This window comes from Diadema antillarum, unplaced genomic scaffold, assembly GCF_040938485.1.
Source record: "Diadema antillarum isolate AM-2024a unplaced genomic scaffold, OU_Dant_1.0 seq00001244_RagTag, whole genome shotgun sequence".
Classification (NCBI taxonomy): domain Eukaryota; kingdom Metazoa; phylum Echinodermata; class Echinoidea; order Diadematoida; family Diadematidae; genus Diadema; species Diadema antillarum.
Window position 1 is genome coordinate 353,685 of NW_027272031.1, and position 19,267 is coordinate 372,951.

Here is a 19,267-nt window from a genome sequence, read left to right on the forward strand (position 1 = left end):
TATGACTCGTATCTCGTGATGGTAACAAAGAAAGAGTTGAAGAGTTTTATAGATGACAGGTAAACAATGACGGTAAAGCTCTTAACTGCACATCAAGTCAGACATTTGAAGTGGAGTTTATGGAGAAAAACATTCTTTAAAGAAAATGATCCCTTGACTTGACATTTCAATTAGCTGTGGCAGACGGGACACTCTGGATAAGTTGTGCCTGGAAGCGAAGCCTTTTTATCTCATCTCGGTAAAACTATGTCAATTCTTGTTTCATTTCTTCAGCTCACTCTCGTCTTCCGTTCAGATGACAACAGGACTTTTAGTTTAACCATGTTGAACAACTGGGGGGGAAATGTGGAAACTGTGTTGGGACAAACAGCTCTCGGGCAATCTACTTTTGGTGGTTGGTTTTGACATGTGCCGGCACTAAAGTTGCTCCCAAAATATGATTTCAAATTAGAAAAAAAGAAATGCTACAAAATATACAACCACATCTACCAACTGGAAATGTGCTGTGCTAAAACAAAGAAGAATTTTATGAATATCACTATTTTCTAGCAACTCTTGTTTGAGATGTTAGTGGGATTGCATAGGTAAGGTGGTAATATACGGAACGGCACAATTTAATTTTCAAAATCAGGTCATGTAATGACAAAAAACACACATATTTCAATCTCTTTAAAATGCCAAGACCAGCAGAGTACACGAGGAGGAGAGTATTTCAATTTGTTTGTTTTAAATGTTTGATTTTAATTCAAGGGGTATCGTGATTTGCATCTTATACAAATGATAACAATGAATGCAGTATTTTACAAAATTGGGAGATACAAAAGGTTTTAAAATTGTGGCTCAAGCTTTGCACATTTTTCACTAGATGTGCAGAAACGGTGACATACAATGTACAAGATGACAACAAAATGATATCATCCGATTAACGGTTCTACATTAGTTAGCAGAAAAAAGTAGACAGTAGAGACAAACTATTAAAAAAAATACAGGACTAACAAAAAAGGGCAAAAATTCATCAGCACTGAAACCACTGGATAATGCGAAGAGCTCAAGGATACCATACCTTTCTCAAGGTCAACCGGGAAGACGTCCATCTTCTCAACCCGCTTCTCCAGTTCATACTCCGCCGAGGCCGCGACCGGATCGATGTCCTCATTCCGTCTATCGTAGTCACTCTGGGAGAAGGTCTCAAACACCTGTCAGAGGACGAAGCAGGAGACAAATGTACTTAAGTCTTTCTGTCACTTTTTTTTACGGGTGTGGTACTCCAAGAAGACACAAGTTACGGGTATCACAAATCAAATTGCTCTATTTTTTGCCCCCCTTCCATGGGCAAGCAGAGACAAAAGGGTTTATAAGAGAAGAAAATCAAAGAACACTAGGGAGAAAAGGAGCAAATCCCACGCGATATTTTTAACCCTCAGGCCCTTGAACCGTCTGTAGCTTCTCTCGGGATCTCATCGTGTGTGCATATGTTCGTGTGTGTGGATGAAGAATGTGAGAATGTGTGGTTTACATTGCCCAGTCCATATAAATCCTGTCTTCCCTTACTTTTGCAACTCATCTCCACACAAAAAAAAAAATCACACACACAATCATTTGTCTAGAAACCTAGAAAACTCAGAGCAAACTTTAATGCTTCCTTGATGAGTATACAGGTTGGTATTGCAAACTGGCTCTTGGTGCCAAAGGGTTTAAAAGGAACTATACATCAACAAAAATCACAATAACATGCTCATGATATGAACAAAAGATGTGGTTGAGGTTCAGACCTCTACGTCATCGTCATCTCGCCGTCATCGTTAACCTTGTCAACATCACCATCATCACTGTGGTCATTCACACTACCATTACTGCTCTCAATGTCATCATCATACATATGCAACTCATTTGTAGTAACTGTCAGTAATCTCCAATGTATCTTATCAAATATGATGGAATGTATGGAGAGCATCATTCATAGCTTTTGGATGCTATCAATCATATGCTGATAAAAACATGCAGTATTGGGTGATACACGTGAACAATCCATAATACTGACTTGCTGTAAAAGTCACTGTGGACAAGTATTCAAGGGAAATGACGACATGGAAACTATAAGTCATCTGGTAAAGATGAGAAGGGCATTAAAGGGATGGTACAGTATTGGTCGAGATGAAAATAGGGCTTTAACTTTTTTTTTGTGAGATACCAAGAAAACACTTATGAAATAGTACAGAGCATACCATTTTAACAGGTATTCAAAGTTTATTTGATGAAAATCGGGTTTGGAGTAGCTGAAACATCCAAAAACAAAATAAAACAAAACGATCGTACTAAAATGTGGGTCCCACACTTTATTAGGATCACTCTGTTTTGGATATCTCAGCCATTTCAAAATCCGAATTTTCTTCAAATAAACGTTGAAATCCTCATGCAATTACATGCTCTTTCATATTTCATAAGAGGTTTCTCACTATCTCACCAAAAAATAATAAAAACCTGAAGTTAAGTCTCAACCAAAACTATACGATCCTTTTAAGGTGCCTAAAACACTATGGCTACAGTGGCAACTTAACACCCGTATAATTCTCAACCAACAAAGTAGTCTTTTGATATAAAAGACTGTACAGCTGGACTTTCTTCAGGGCTCCTTGGACTCAATACCTATAACATCTAGCATAACTTTGTAGTTAACAGGTAGTGAATATACATGAAGTCATAAATAATAACTACTTTACACAATCCTTTCAGACATTTATCTTGCACACAAAATAATCTTCTAATTTTTTTTTTTTTTTTTTTTTTTTTTGGGGGGGGGGGGGGGAGGTAAGGAGGGTGAGAGAGAAAGAGAGAGCAAGATTTATCAGGTCATTGAAGTTTTACAGCCTAAAGCGCTCTAGTGGGGAAACGGATAGCGTCAACTGTGGAAATAGACAGAATCAGAGCGTGGAAAAATATGCCTGCATAAATGAGAAATTAGAGGAACAAACTATTCATCACATGGGAATCAGAATGACGGAGGAGAATCCAGTAAAGATTCTTTCATTACGTGGAAAAGCCTCAATTTCACAAACGCTCCCAATGTGCATCAAGTCGACATTGAACATTGCATACCGTATCAGAAATAGCGTGTTTGAGATTTTAGCTAAACATAGCTGCAGGCTATGTAGTTCGTGAAATTTAAACATTCCTTGAAATGTCCAATTTTTAACTTTCAAAGTTATGGGCATCTTTGTGATCACTTACAGACAGAAAGGGTCTGATGCTACTTGGTAGCTGTCAAATGATTTGACAACAGTAATGTGATGTACCCTGTGAGCCTTGAGCCATCTAACCATTCAAATTTGGTTGTCACACAAAGGTGAAAGAGTGCAATGCAATGACCTACAAGCATGCAACCTTGGAGCAAGACGTACAGCTTGCAGAGCCTGTAAGGAATGAGGCCATGAAGATAAGGTGCCTTGCCCAAAAGTACTACTGGTACTGCCTGGTGTCGGAAACAAGGCTCCTTAACCTGTTGAGGAAGGACTGATTTTGCTACAACACGCATTTCCCATAGACACCTGCCCGAGTATACTCATGACTAGTCTTCCAAGGGTTACTCTAATCCAATTTTTTTCTGCCTCTCTCTCTTTCCGTCTTCCTCTCTTAAGTACATAGCTATAACCTTTGACCTCATCACTATGAGTTTATGATGATTCCACCATTGCAAGTCAGTTGAATTTACCTACACGTAACTTACACAGACACAAACCAGGGTACTGCAAAACTTTTGGACAGATGGTGGAATTTATGACAGTCGCTATCATTTTTAGTATCCCTGCAGCAAATATTTACATAATCTTTGGTGCAGTGACAAAGACATGCTTGAAGCATTTAATGATCATAAATTCTGCAGAATTCCCTGACCTAAATTTTCATATCTGATACCAAATTAATGTAACATAGCGATAGCATCTAAAAATAAATATATTACCCTTGCCTACTGTAGCTACACGATGTATGTTTCTAGGCAGGTAGGATAAAAAAAGAAACAACCTTCCCTTCTTTTGTGTGTCTGTCTTCCACCAAGCAATTCACAAATTTTAAAGTATCGGTCTTTCATGAAATTCAACTTAAAATGTTGTTTATTAGGTTATAATGGATTGACAACATCATGCTCTGGATGTACCTCTGCTGATCTTTCAATCAACATGCGGATGTTACGAGGAACATACTAACTTTGCTGCAATCCTGTGACCTTTGACCCTACATACAGTATACACGACAATTCACAAAGAGACTTCGATCTTCAAACAGTATGAGTTCTATAATGTGATAGCACAAATTTGTCTAGCCTACTTCCAAGACTGTGAGACAACATTAACCCTTTTGGTGCCATACATGTAGCTTGCCTTTGCAGGTCTATCTTTGTGATTCAATTAATCTCCTCAGGACCAGTACCTTAAAATGCTGTTGTCATTATGTACAAGTAAGTCGATGACAGTACAGAATGATTTTAACTCTTCCCCTCCCCCCCAAAAAAAGAAGAAGAAGTTAATAAATTAATAGATAAAAATCCAAACATAGCTGACAACAACAAAACCTTGACCTTTACTACATGACAGGCAAAGCATTTCAGGTAGACAGTGTAACCAATGGCAACATCTAGAACAAAAGCCATTGTAACACAGCTGCACTGGTTTGGAGTGATTATATGATTCCTTCTCACTGACTAATGCTAATCAATGGATTGATGACACCAGGAGACCGAGGGTTAAGACTGAGCTTCGTTTGTGCCACAGAACGTGGACCCTTGGGGGGAAAGATACACAGACTGTTTGACGGGGGATTCCTCCATCCCTCCATCGCCATGGCAATGAGGGACTATTATGTTTGGGCCAGTATCGAATGACGAGGGCAGCAGTGGCTCCTGAACTGTCATGCAGAACCTAGAAACCCTGTCTATTGATAAGCAGCTATCAATAACTACCACGCAAAGCAATATTTGACATGATTCCTAAAGCTGTTACCTGGGCAGATCGTACTAAAATGAGTGTAATAATATCATCTGCCTTAATGGTGGGGAAAGATATGAAATCCATCTGACAAGGGCCTCTGTTCTCTGAATGGAGTGGAAAAGGGGGCAGAGCAAAGATCCTTGGCCGACATACACACAACATCTTGTCATTTAAAGGGTCTGCCGATAGATCCAGCTATTCTGTGCCCCTTTCACGCTGTCTTTCACTCCAGTTTTTTTGTGGTAGTCAGGATGTAGCGTCACACTCTACCCCAACGAGGGGGCGAGGGCGTATTCACAACATGTTCTCTCGTGGAATATTTCAAGCATTGAGCGCATTTCTCCCCCTTTTTAAAAGCTTGTTTTCATGTGACTTTGTTATTGTTGTTTTCCTTTACTTGAGGGACAGCCTCAATTTTGAATGTAGCCAACTGCAACCTGCAATGGCTGGTGAATAGTCCCTGCAATAGAGAAATATGAAGTCAACAGGACCACTATCTGCGTAGGTGGGTTTTCATTACGATCGCTACTACAGATAGAGCACAATACCAACCACTACAGGGTAAAATGAGAGAAAAAATAATAAAAACAGCGTAGGAGTAAAATATCTTGTGGTGATGATAGTACTAAATGGCAGACGAAGGCAACAGAAAATAACGTACTGTCTGCATGAGTAATAGCTCACAACATTCGGGGGGGGGGGGGGTTCATATCATATTACTGTATTTCATGTGATGTAAAATTTGTGTGTGTAAGCACTGTATATCTTTGTTTTGTGCTATCTCATTGTGTATCTGTGTGTGTATTCATATGTATGGGCAGATACAAGTGGGTACTGATGAAGATTTAGTGGTACGAGGAAGAGGGTACAAACAATCTCAAGTCTAGACACTCTGTATCAAAAAACCTGCTTTCTTGCTTGCTCTGCATCGGCTATAGTTACAGGGTGAAGACCAAACACTTGCAAATTATTACAAAATGACAGTACAACCACAGCAGATTTGTACAGGATATGCTTATAAAGAAATCCTTCTATCACCGGGTACTAGTATTTGTTTGGTGGTTTTTAAGCCTTTGCTATAACTCAAATGTTCGGCATTGCCAAAATGATGAGGTAAAACAGCAACAAATTAACATAAACTCCAACCGTAAATAAGTTTCATCACCCTATTTCTATGAAGACCTAAGAGATAATCTATGAAATATGCATTTTTTTTTTAGTTTAATTTGCATAATATAGGATCCTTTGCCTGTCCTTTTTCAGGGGGGGGGGGGGGGCCTTAATCAAAACATCAATAACAGACTTTCTCTGATAGTCTACAAGAGTTTAAATTTAATTGGCAATAAAGCAGTATGAGTGCCTTTTACCTCTTTGAAGTTGCAGATGTTATGCCATATTTCATTTTATTCATTTTTAGTGAAGATTCGCATCAACTTTCTTCTCTCTTTTCACTTAATTCATATATTTTTACAATCAACTTGATGCATATTTTATAGCAATTTGATTTTAACGATATATATCTGTCTATCTAGCATTGCTTTAATAAGGAATACAGAAAAGAGTCATTACAAATTAGACACATATGTTTTAAAACAAAAATGAAGTGGAAAAATTATCCTATTAACATTCCAATCATTTACAATTTCCACTGAAAATAAGATGTGACAGGAACTCAAGGGAAAACTATTCTACAATCAGCAAAAAAAAAAACCTGTAAAACACAAAAAGGAGTACTAATGGCAAACCAATCGAGTCACTTAACAAAGCTAACACATCAATTTGTGAGAGAAAGTTCCATATGGAAATTATTATAGATGCAGTAGCTTTATATGACTACAGACATGCTGAGATTGTCGATATTCTGTAATATCATATACACTCGAAATATTGTGATCTCATCAATACGGCATATTTCTTGGGGAAGGAATAAAAAGGAATAAAAAAGGGTTCTTTTCTTACCATGATGCTCTGAGGAAATATCTATGAATGTATATCTTTAAAAATGCACAAATAACAGAAACGAATGATAGTAGTATTTGATGGATTATAAAACTTCTCACACAGCTACAGTAATATGATACTGTAACAGTGGAAATTTTCACGGTATGGAAATTTTGGTTCATTTTGTGAATTTTGTGCAAAATAAGAGCAAACAAATATTTTTGCTTGCATCATGTACCACTATGCTAAGTCTTGATTCCACGGAATTAGAAACGTGAAATTCATATTACTCAGCAGAGCAGGAAAAATTATCCACTTTTGCAGTAGACTACATTTATGAAATAAACCTGTGATGGCAGGTTAAAGCACTTCCAACTATAAAATATGATGTAAAGACAACGGTTGAACAGCAGCTTACACTATATCTGGTAATGATATCATGGTTAGTATTAATTTAGAGGAAATTACATTCCACTATGTCCATCTCAAGGTCTTCCACAAAGACAGACAGGGGGGGGGGGGCAAGAGAAATTTAAATATTGGGAGTAGATGAGAAGAGAGACTCTTGCATGGAAGGAGGGTATTCCACAGGGTGTAGTCAGGGGACCATACCACCTGACCACCAAACCATCTGGGCCACACCCTTCCAAGGGGTTTTGGGATTACAGGTTCCTAACTTCAAATTCATGAAGTCAATCACTTGCAGGTTCCTAGCTGTTCCCCATAATTGACACAGCTTGTAAGACCCCAGTTTAGAGCATATCATGCTGGCCCGACTGGTAAATTTTGTCATGTTATTCATGTCTGATGTTATCTCCAGCAAAACAACTTTTGATATGGATGAAAGAAATTCTATCTCACGCTACACTGCAACTTTGAAATTATCACAAGAAATACGAATCACAGATCCTTTCACACTGTGGGTCCCATGGTAAATTGTGAGTTGGGATGGGCAAATGGCTGCTTGCTTGTCTTCTAAATTTAGCAACATTTAACACCGAAAATCTGACCTCACAGTAAGAGTAGATACGAATGAAACATGTTCTCCGGAACCAGAATAATCTTTTGCCACTCAGAAAAAAAAGCTTTTTCTCTACAAAGAGATATTCTGGGATACATTAGCTAGGTTGTTCCACTTAATGTTCCATGAATGCCCATTAAGTAAATCCAGAGAAGGATCTTCAGTTTAACCAACAACAAAAAAAAATCTTACATAAGCTGATATTAGGATGATAAAGGTCATACTTGCACAAACTGAATATCTATTAAAACAGATAAAGAAACTGGTCCTGCATCGAAATGCCGCTTTCCTGTTCCTACCGCTGGCGGAAAATGCCAGAACGGATGCAGGACATCACAGAGGGAGTGGGCAGCATCTCAATTTTGGCCAGCGAAGAAGTCGCCAGGCTAAAACCTTATCACACCCGATCTAGACCAACAAATTCATGAAATGCAGGCGTAATACAAGAAGCCTAAGCACATATCGAATTAGCAGGAACAACGATTGTATGAAGTGATCAAACACCGGTCCGGTACGAGAAAACACTTTGTTGAGCATGGAATCTTACGGCTACAAGAAAACTGGGTCAGCGTGAGACGGACTCTGATGAATTTTAGTGCGGAAAGCTTCAAACTTTAGGTCATATAAAGGCCAAAGTAATCATCAGCTTCCAGCAACAGGAAAGAAGGACCCACTCCACCAGACAGCTTAGAAAATTACTCCTGATCAAACTTTCCCAACTAGTATCAACTAGAGTGAGACATAATTACTGGTTTGGAAGAGGATGGGATGGGAGTGTGCACAAACTTGTAGAAGGTTTACAGCACGAGCCGTGAAATCAATAACATCTGCATATTTGACTTCACAGTCAAGTAGGATTATCCCCATAACTCTGGGCAGCACTTAAAAAAAATAAACAAATATCATCTGCTGTATTTGGATTACTGATATGCCAGCCATATTCTCTCTTTCTTTCTTCGTGCTTGTGTAATAAAGAGAGAAATTCTATTCCATATAGAAGATACAATTAAAGTCTTTTGTTTGAATTTCCACAGTAAACAATTTAAAAAGTTGCTGCTATAGAACTCTTGTGCTCAACAGTGAATAAACATCACCAACAGAAAAATGAATGTTGGCAGTCATACTAGATCTACAGTAGGAAATGTTAAAACATATAAATATATCTTTGCAATATGACTTATAGCAAGCAAAAAAAAAAAAAAAATTGCTCAAAACAAGCAACTCTTAAATCAAGATTTATGATACATTTTTGAACCTGTTTCGGAATAAGCGCAGAACTAAAAATCAAATGAAAATGGAAAATGGAAAGAAAACAATGGACTAATTTCTTCGAATTTATAAAATTTCTGCAAGCATTTCTTGTCTTGTCACCACATTCTATGATTCCATCTTTTTTCAGCACATGTCTTTATTGCATTCCTGGCAATCAACACTAACATTTATTGGTGAAAGTATGTCAAGAATGAACCGTGTAAAGATCCAAAACATAAGATGGTGAGACACATGGAGATGAAGAATGCAATGAAACTTCCAATGACAGACTGATGGGTTTCCATAGCAACAGGGACAATAGTGGAAGTAGGAGGACTTGGTACTTGCCTTCAGGAATATATCACTCTCAAGAAAGTCACACCATCAACCCGTTGAGGAAGGACTGATTTTGCTACAACACACATTTCCTGTAGACACCTACCCGAGTATACTCGGGACTTGTCCTCAACGGGTTAAGGAGTTTCCAAACAAGAATTTCAAATTACAGCCAAGATTTAGTGACCAGTTTGGGGCATACATGCAAATAATGAGAGCGGCGTAAGATAAAGCAGCAGAAAACCTATCAAATTACACCTATGGCACTAGATACCAAAGCTAAAGTTAAAAAGGCACTTGAATACTCTGACACGAATTTTCACTTCATCAAGATATACAAAATGTGCTGACTACTTTTAATATGACTATGAAAATCTGAAGTAAAAAAAAAAAGAATATCAAAAATGATAAACTTTGACTTTGTAGTAGAATTTCTCTTGAAGGATCATTCTCAAGGATCTGTAGACCATTTATATAGATTACTTGACTATGCAGTGACTAGATAAAAGCCTTGACAGATGCTCAGCTATTTGTGTCTGTTGTCAAAAAATAAGCATAAAACAAACCCCACACAGCTTTCTTTAAATTAGGTGCTCAAGACAATTCAATAGGCAAGGACAGCTTGTCTGAAGTGAGAAATCCATCCAATCCAACTTAAAAACTGTTGAAACTATGACAGTATCACCTTGTCTCCGTTTTAGAGGAATTAAAAAAAAAGAAGAAGACAAGTCTGTAACAAATAGAAACACAAAGTAAGGATCTTGGACAATGGCAAGAAAGCATACCTGAGACGGAGGAACACTGCGAGGTAGAGGCATTATTTGATTATGCCGTAAAACTATCTCTTCTTTCCAATACCTGCTGCCTACCCCGAAGGTTACAATCAGCATTGAGGGTAATGGACAATTCCAGACTAAATGCTGCCTGCCGTAACACTACTCCAACCCTCTCTATGTGTAGTGAATGACAAGGATCAAATCGCATGAGTGCCTACACACCTCTAAGATAATACTGAACATCTGAATAAAGCTAATGCTCACATTGGAAATGAAATATGGTGTCTACAGAAGTTTACGATGTAAGATGTTTAATATTCAGACTATTTACACTTCTTTATGATTTGCTGCCAAATACAAAAATTAAACAAACTGATTCCTAACATATAGATGTGATAATTGAAACACAATATGAAACCACTGAAGTGATGATAGCAAAACATAGAGAGTAATGACTCACAAAAATTGGGAAACACGGCATCACATCACAGTGAGTGAGCACTGAACAAAGAAGGTTTGGGGATCAAACCCCCATCAGCACATTACTGCAGGACATTTGGAATGACATCTTGCAAACAATAGCACTGCACAGCAAGGCTTGAAAGGAACTTGGCAAGGATTCAGAAGAGAACAACCGCTGAAATTGTAAGCCAGTCAGGGCTTTCACACTTGCAAAGAAACTTGTTTGCATTCATGTTTCCTGCAATGCATTTTAAACTGTGTTACTAAGCATGTTAAGAGTGACTAAACATTAACAGATAAAACTCTGTATCTATACCAACCACTGATTACAGGGTACATTCCATATTCAAGGAGCATAACTGACATCATGTCCCGTTCCCCCCCCCCCAAAAAAAAAAAAAGTCATATATATATATATATATATATATATATATATATATATAATAACAATAATAGATGAATAGAACTGTGCAACCCTCAACACAATTACACAGAAGAGCACTTATGCACACGAACAACACACCATGATGGCAGTGAAATGAAAATAAAGTTTAACTTCTTATATTGCATTGTCAAGATCAAACCATTCACACTTACACCTAGTTCTGAGCAAAACAAAAGAAAGAGAGAGAGCGAGAGAGTGACCGGCCAAATGTGATTTAAAAAAACATGTCCTGGGGACATGTGATTAAGTTTGTATTCAAACTTATACAGAAAATAACCCCAACTTAGCTTGGAATGTCCAGAAACACAATTACAAATGTCTACCTTGTTCATGTAAAATCCCTCAGCAGCCTATGAAAACCCCTCTCAGGGTAGAGAAGGCAATTCTCTTAAATGAGTTAAGGGCTTGAAAAAAAAAAGACAAAAGATCTTTACAGCCATCAATGTAACGATGTTCTTTGCATTCATTCACCTTTAGGAGGGCTTGCTTCGAAATGCCACATCAATTTTCCTCAAGGTAATGTCCTAGACCGATGAATCTAGCTGTCTTGCTAGGAAGGGGTTGAATTACGTATTACACCGTATCTTGTTTCACTGCAGCTTTGAGCATCATCACACCCAATCCCAAATGGTACAAAACGAAGACCAAATTTTGTAATCACTATTTTGATATACGTACACACAATATGTTCATATCTAAATCTGCTAGCTTGGCATAGGTGGTTTTAGTCCATGCATGTATGGACATGCCAGAGCACTTATAAAACAGAACAGAAAGAAGCAACCCTCAGAAAGGAAGAGAAAGGTAAGAGTCGGGATGATGCTCTGAGGGGGGGGGGGGGGGGGAACCCGTAATTCAAGATCAAGGTGGGCCCGAGTCATGGTGCAAAGCGAGACCAACATTTAATTCCAGATGAGGGTGGCATTAGGGCTGCCGCAAAAAAGATCAGCCAACGACCATCCCCGACCCCACACCTTGGCCTCCATAATGTGGGACATCGCTTGGGAATCCGAGATGAACGGACCAGTAAGACAGGAGGTAGGAGAGAGTAAGCGGAGAAAGGGAGAAAGGGAGCCAGAATCCCCCGTGAAATTGGAGATCATGAAAAACAAGCTGCAGTCGCTTACAAGTTTAGAAAGGAGCAACAGTTCGATTGTATCCAAACCCATTCAGAGAATCTAGTACTGCGCAAGGCAGCTTTACCATTACCCACTTTCGTCTCTCCAAACTTCCAATAAGCAGTGTCGAAAAACTTATTTGAGCAATTTCTCATGAGCAAATTGTAAACGGGTTCCCCACCCCCACCACACACCAACACCACCACCATAAACACATACACACCCAATCAAGTTCAAGCAGGCAAACCAGCACGTCTGAATTTTCCTCAGTGCATCGGAATAGGATAGGGGTATGATGGGGGTGGGATAGTTGTGGGACAGGGGTTGGGATGGGGGTGAATGACACAACAGTCTGCACGCTCGCAGGATCTATATCTGGAAGACAAGGAATGCATGTAAATTGTAGTTGACAAATTGATGCTTCGGCACAGGTAAAGGCAGACACACATGCCAAAAGGTTAGTGACCCTCAGTCTACCAAGTTCTGAGTCTGGTACCTTTCAAACTAGTTATTGAAGTTAGGCATGACACAGAATGGTGCACGCTTGCCTCTTTCCTTGCTTTGACTTTTCATATAAAATGTACAAGTTTCTATATATATATATATATATATATATATATATATATATATATATATTCCTCATTTCATCTTCCTTTAGCAGCACTAACTCTCTTTTTCTCCCCCCCCCCCCCACATATATTCATATGTCTCTATGTTTCTACATCTCTCTGTATCTTCCTGCAGCCAATCTTCCCTGACCCTGTATATTCATATTCCCATATTCATATATCTCCATGTTTCCAATTTTTTTCTTCTCTTCCTTTTCCTTTTGGCTGCACAAACACTGCCTCTCAACATTAATATATATGTAAACATAGACATACATATGTCTCCGCTTTCTCTTCTCCACTATAGATGGCAGACATTTCTCGGGCATCCATTTCATCCTCATTTATCTCTCTTGCACAAAAATGCGGCAGGACAAAGGTTTCCGCTCAGACAGAAGCTTGTGCTTTAAAATTGGACAGTTCATGGATTTGATTTAGTTTCAGGAGAGATGCCACAGTTTGTCTGAGTTAGACTTACATGGAAAACCTAACACATCTGTCATTCACCATACAAGTTCATTCCCCCCTTTTCACCAGTCCAACATCGGCTCTGATTCTGTTTTTTAACCACAGAAAGTCTTGAATGTTGACATCTATCCTTGAGGTCATTCAAACACAATAATCTTTACATTTTTACTGACAGGACAAAATCAACACTTCTCACACTTTCTTGGGACTCATTTCCTTGAAGAATATAAGGGGTAGATTGGACATGAAATGCGAAATGTGAAGTTGAAATGTTACGGTCTATCCTCTACATCTCAACGAATAATTTTTCATCTAAGCATGACGTGCAGTTTTTTTTGCTCTCTATCTCGCGAGAGTTTTGATTACCATGGCGATGCTCGGATGCAGACCCGGCCTTCATGCATGGCCGAAGGAGTCAAGGATGATTAATTCTTGACCTATCCCAGACATCTTTTATTCCTCATCAAGGTCAACCTGCAGGGATCATCTCAGATGTTGACCAATCCTAGCTCACTCTGGTCTCCTGTTTCATGTGGAGGGACAGGTGTCGGAGATTACGAAATGGCAGCCATAGGTCATCTCTAATGAGGCAGGTCTCACCCCCCCCCCCCCCACCACCCATCACACTCCTTCTGCTAACGCCAACAGCTTTTTCACCCAGTGATTCCGAAACCAGCATGCTTAAATTTCAATAATTCGTGCCATATCACATTGCTGGACAGAGAGAGGCAGCACAAGGCAGACCTGTGTTCATTTTTTCCCCCTCTTCTTTTTCCAAGGCACCATCTCAACCTCATCATCACATTTGCAGCTCCTCCTCTACCATTCCTTTTTCCAGCCTTGTCTTGTTTTGTGAGACATGTCTAGAATCTCACTCCTCCCTGCCCGCTACATGGTGAACAGAGAGAACACCATCCCATGAGATCAGGAGGACAGGTAAAATTTCCACCACCTGTTATTCTTCTCTTTCTCCTCCACTTCTTCCTCTTCCTCCTCCTCCTCCCTTCTCCTCCTCCCTTCCCCTCCTCCTCCTCCCTTCCCCTCCGCTCTCTCTGTGGTGAGGTGATGTTTACATCGACCGGTATGACCAGCCTCTTTTGTTGTGTGTCCAACATGAAACTCTGTTTTCCCCTTCTTCCACAATAATTGCATTAAATCCCTCCCTACATGCCCTTTGGCAGCTAATTGGACTGTTTTGACACTTGGCTGACCAAAAATACATCCTTTGTTCTAAATCTGAGCATTCTTTCAAATATGAGTGCAGACACAATACAATTTCGTAAGCAAAGAAGGAAATAAACATGGTGTCTTTGTGTGTGTGCGTGTGCGTGAGTGTATTCATTTATATTCCATTCCCTTCTGAGCTGCAGCTACATACATGTACTCCTGCAACTTTGGTGATGATTATCCAATCATGTCCCTGACCTCAATGACAGTTATGAGAACTATTGTCCATATGCCACTCTAATTGGCAGCTTACCTCATTAAGGGAGCAAGGGAAGATGGCAGTGCATCACAAATACAACAAATCAATTGATTGATTGATTGATTGATTGACTGATTGACAGTCACTGCCAATCATGATCAAAATCCGGAGCATCAGGAAACCAGCTGGTTGAAATAGGTCCTCTATTCTTTACATCTCCTACCCTTTACATGCTTACAAACATAGCTTAACTTGCCAAGTTTTTTTATCAACATCAGTAATCTGCCCAACCTTAAAGGACAAGTCCATCTTCATATACATGCAGATTGAGTGAATGCAGCAATATTAGTAGAACACATCAGTTAGGGTTTGAGGAGAATTGAACAATCCGTTCAAAAGTTAGTTAACCACCTTCTGCCTCTAAATGCTGAGAATATATATGCTGTCTTTTACCTGTTTGGTTATAACACAGATTCCCCATAGAAACCTGCCAGAGTATATAGGAGACTAATCTTCACCAGGGCCCCATGTCATAAAAGGTTGATATGATAGCAACTCTTGCTCAAATGGCAGTTGTCGTAGTAATGGCAAGAATATGGGTTTCTGATTGGCTGTTGCTATTGGAAGTTGCCATTCCAGCAAGAGTTGCTATCCTAACATCTTTTATGAAATCGGGCCCAGGTCTGCCGATCTATGAGATATACTGTAGTTCCCGTGAATGCTGTAATCACTGATCTACAGGATAAAATGTTGCAGAAATAATTTGGATGCTGACATAATCTACGGAGCTTTTTAAAGTATATAAACTCTGACCTAACATCCCAGTCCATTGGCTCGCTTTCTGTCACAGTTGTTTGGACTGGCAATCACTTTTGAAGTCTAAAGCTCATGGAATAAGTCTACATCTATGGGAGATTATACTAATGATGCACAGGATAGAGTGTGTTAGTGAAGGTGCGGCGCGCTCGAGAGTATTGACAATGGTGCGACATGCACGAGGCGCAGCCGAGTGCATGTTTGCAACCGTTGTCAATACTCGAGAGTGAGCCGCACCTTCACTAACGCCACGAAATAATCCTGTGCATCATTAGTTTTATAAAATGGGTCGAAAACTAACAGCATTATTCACGTACCTTTGTGGGTCAATACCAGTCAGCTACATGTAGCACTCGCTCAAAAGTCAAGATGTCCGAAGATGTTCGTCCCAAACATTTACGCACGTCGCACTCGGAAATCCCGCACACTCACCTAGTACTGTACGTACGTATAAGAGTATACGTACGCCACGTACTGTTATGCACAAGAAAGGCCGCCGGCTGTTGTGGCAGCCCGCGGCCCGAACTAGAAGTTGTTTACAGGATTGACAGCGCGTATAGTAGCGCGTGACGCACTTGTAACAACTGATTGAGTGCGCACTGCTAGTGTAAAACATTGTGACGTACGTCAGGCCAGGGAGGTGGAAGAGAGACTCTTCTTAGTGCTTACCTGAAGAAAATAATGCACGCACACGTGACTCATTTCAGCGCTTCCAATTGGCTACATTCTTGAACCCATTTTATAAAAAACAATAATGTATGGATAGTCTTTACTGTAGTCTCACCCATACGTTTATCCATATGTTTATGAATTAGACCACACTAGTCAACAGCTATCAGTTTCCATTTAACATTTCTTCATATTTGTACTCATTATTCCCTTCATATCATATACCATTGGAAAGCTTACATCATGAGGGTTTCAAAAGTGATGACTTCCTCATGTATAAAGACTACTTATATTTTTCTTACGTGGTTTTTACTCACTAACTGATGTAACAATATTATTAAATGTATATTTTGTATGTAAATCTCTGTATTATGTGACATCTCACAATTCATCAGAGCACTCTGATTTTATCTTATATTGAAGATCATTATTTTTTCTTTCAAATGATATATACAGTTTTCCATACTCTTCTTTTTTATTAGTGTCAGTGACATCAATTTGAAGTTGAGAGAGCTCGATTGAGAGAATGTGTGTAAAATAGCCTGTGGCTCCAACAGCTTATTAACTGCACTAAGTGACAGGCAGATATTGGTTAAGGGGAAAAACTGGGACAAATAAAAGTTTGTCTAAAAAGTTTGTCTAAAAAGAGTAAAATCTTAAAAGCACAACAATGAAAGTTTGATTAAAATCGGATGAAAATCAACAAAGCTATCAAATTGTGAAGCTTCACTCATTTTTCTCAAAACAGTTCTTGCACAGTCAATATGAACATGCAAATAGTGAATTGATGATGTCATGCCCTCACAAGTTGCCATACAGCATGCACATAAAATCATGAAATTTCCATTTTTTTTTAAAATCAAACACTATTATGCAACAGTTTAAAATCCTGATATACCTGAAGGATTATTATTTTGAAGTTATTCAACCTGGAACAACATAATGTTTTATACTTCTAGACCAGAAGTATTATTTGTTGCCAATTTTTGGAATACAATCAATGGAAAATTCTGAGGTGATGACATTGTCAGCTCACTCATTTACATATTCATATCACCTGCTCATAAACAAAATTAGTAGATGTTTGAAATTTCATAACTTACTTTTAATTCAATTTTGATCAAATTTTCATTATTGTGCTTACATGTCATATTTTACTCTTTTTTTCAGACCTATTACTTAACTAGTCTGGAATTCCCCTTTAAAAAGCACAAAATTGAACACAGGATATAAAACAGTTTGGAGCTACAAAGGACAGACTGCGAAATAGAAAATATCGATTCCGTTGGTTTCTTCTGAGCTTCTTTCGCCTAAACGTGGACTGCAGACTCCAGCCCGGCTCAAAACATTCGTTGTCATGGAGAATTGATGCGGCTATGTTCGCTGTCGGACTGCACACATCAGTCAAGCTCAAGGTCACATGACACCCAACATGGGCTTAAATTGGAGCTTACCCATATCAGTCGCTGGCTGACTTCATCTGACGAGGCGTGCCAGACACGACCCGTAACGATGCTCCAAAAAAAAAAAACTGTTGAAGAATTGGACCTTTTATCCACAAAATACCTTCTCAGAATGAGCAAAGCCATCAAAATCAGGTGAAAAAGGATCTTTTATCTCACCTATGGAGGGATCATCAAGGGAGTAAAAAGGAAAAAAAAGAATGTTGTCCTACAGAGGGAGATAGTAAGAATTGGTGCTTGCATCAGGGATGATACGGAGGCGTGGTATTTGTCTGAGGAGGTAATTCATCTCTCTCCAGGGGGGAGTGGGGATAAAGACAAATTCTAGGGACCACCGTAACTACCCTTAAATGGCAGAGAGAGCCACAAATAACAAGATGTTATTGAATCTTTCTTTACATCCACTGATTAATCACCACTTGCTTTGAGTCTCCAGAGAACAGACAAAACAGCCCACAATTTCCACCACAGACAATTTCTTGGTGGAAAGAAACAACAACAACAACAAAACAAACACTTTTGACTGATCAGTTCAGCTTTTACAATCTCTGTCAGAAAACATCGTATTTGCTGGTGTACTAACCACATCTCTGTATCAATTGGAATACAAAGTTCAGACGAAGTTAATAAAAAAAAAACAGAGCTGACGGAAATATGCTTACACTTATAATCTCTAAAATGATATTTTATTTTGACTTCATTTAGAGTTAGTTCTACATTAGCTTAATATAAATTTGCATTATTAGCATATAGACTGCTCAAGAACTGTTTTTGTGAAACTTAGCAATATTGCATTATATCTTAACCTCCCCAAATTTGATGAGATTTTGATTTAATTTTCAAATTTTCAAAACTTGTAAATTTTTTCACTGGTCTAGAATTGTCATTTTAATACTTGTACTGCCTAATACACGTGCGCATTTCAGGTGACTACATTTCACTCGTAGAATGTTGTATGTTACCAAAGCATACTATTACAATATTCTGATGGAGAAATGCACCATTTTTATGGGCGCAAACTATCACTGTTATGGTGTATCAAACAACAGCCTCCTTTTTGACGACAAAACCTGCGGCAAGAAAAATGTGATTAATACAATACTAAGTATGATACATAGAATGATAATGCATCTTGGCTAATGACAACAAAGCAATGAAAATGCGGTCGTATTTAATTATATCAATCAACTGCCTGATCATTGTCCCATTTCATTTTTAATATTGTCACACTTTCAGATTTACAGTAATGCTAGACAAAATCGGAGTAAAATGACTTTGCGTTTCAGCACATTTGTGGACAATTTGATCTCACTTCCCATCCGTTTTCACCATCCTAATCGGGTCTCTCAGGGAAACTAGGTGGAAAAGAAATTCTCACAATCCGCTACCATGGCAACGACATCCTGGAGTTCACTGCCTTTTCAGGAAACTCCAGAAATTCATGAGACAATGAAAACAAACAGAGGCTTCATCAGAGGGAGTGTG

The 19,267-nt window shown here is 38.8% G+C and overlaps 1 pseudogene; it reads right to left on the minus strand.

The window, feature by feature from the left end:
* The window catches only part of LOC139745244 (uncharacterized), a 314,489-nt pseudogene that overhangs the window by 110,505 nt on the left and 184,717 nt on the right, over nucleotides 1-19,267 (minus strand).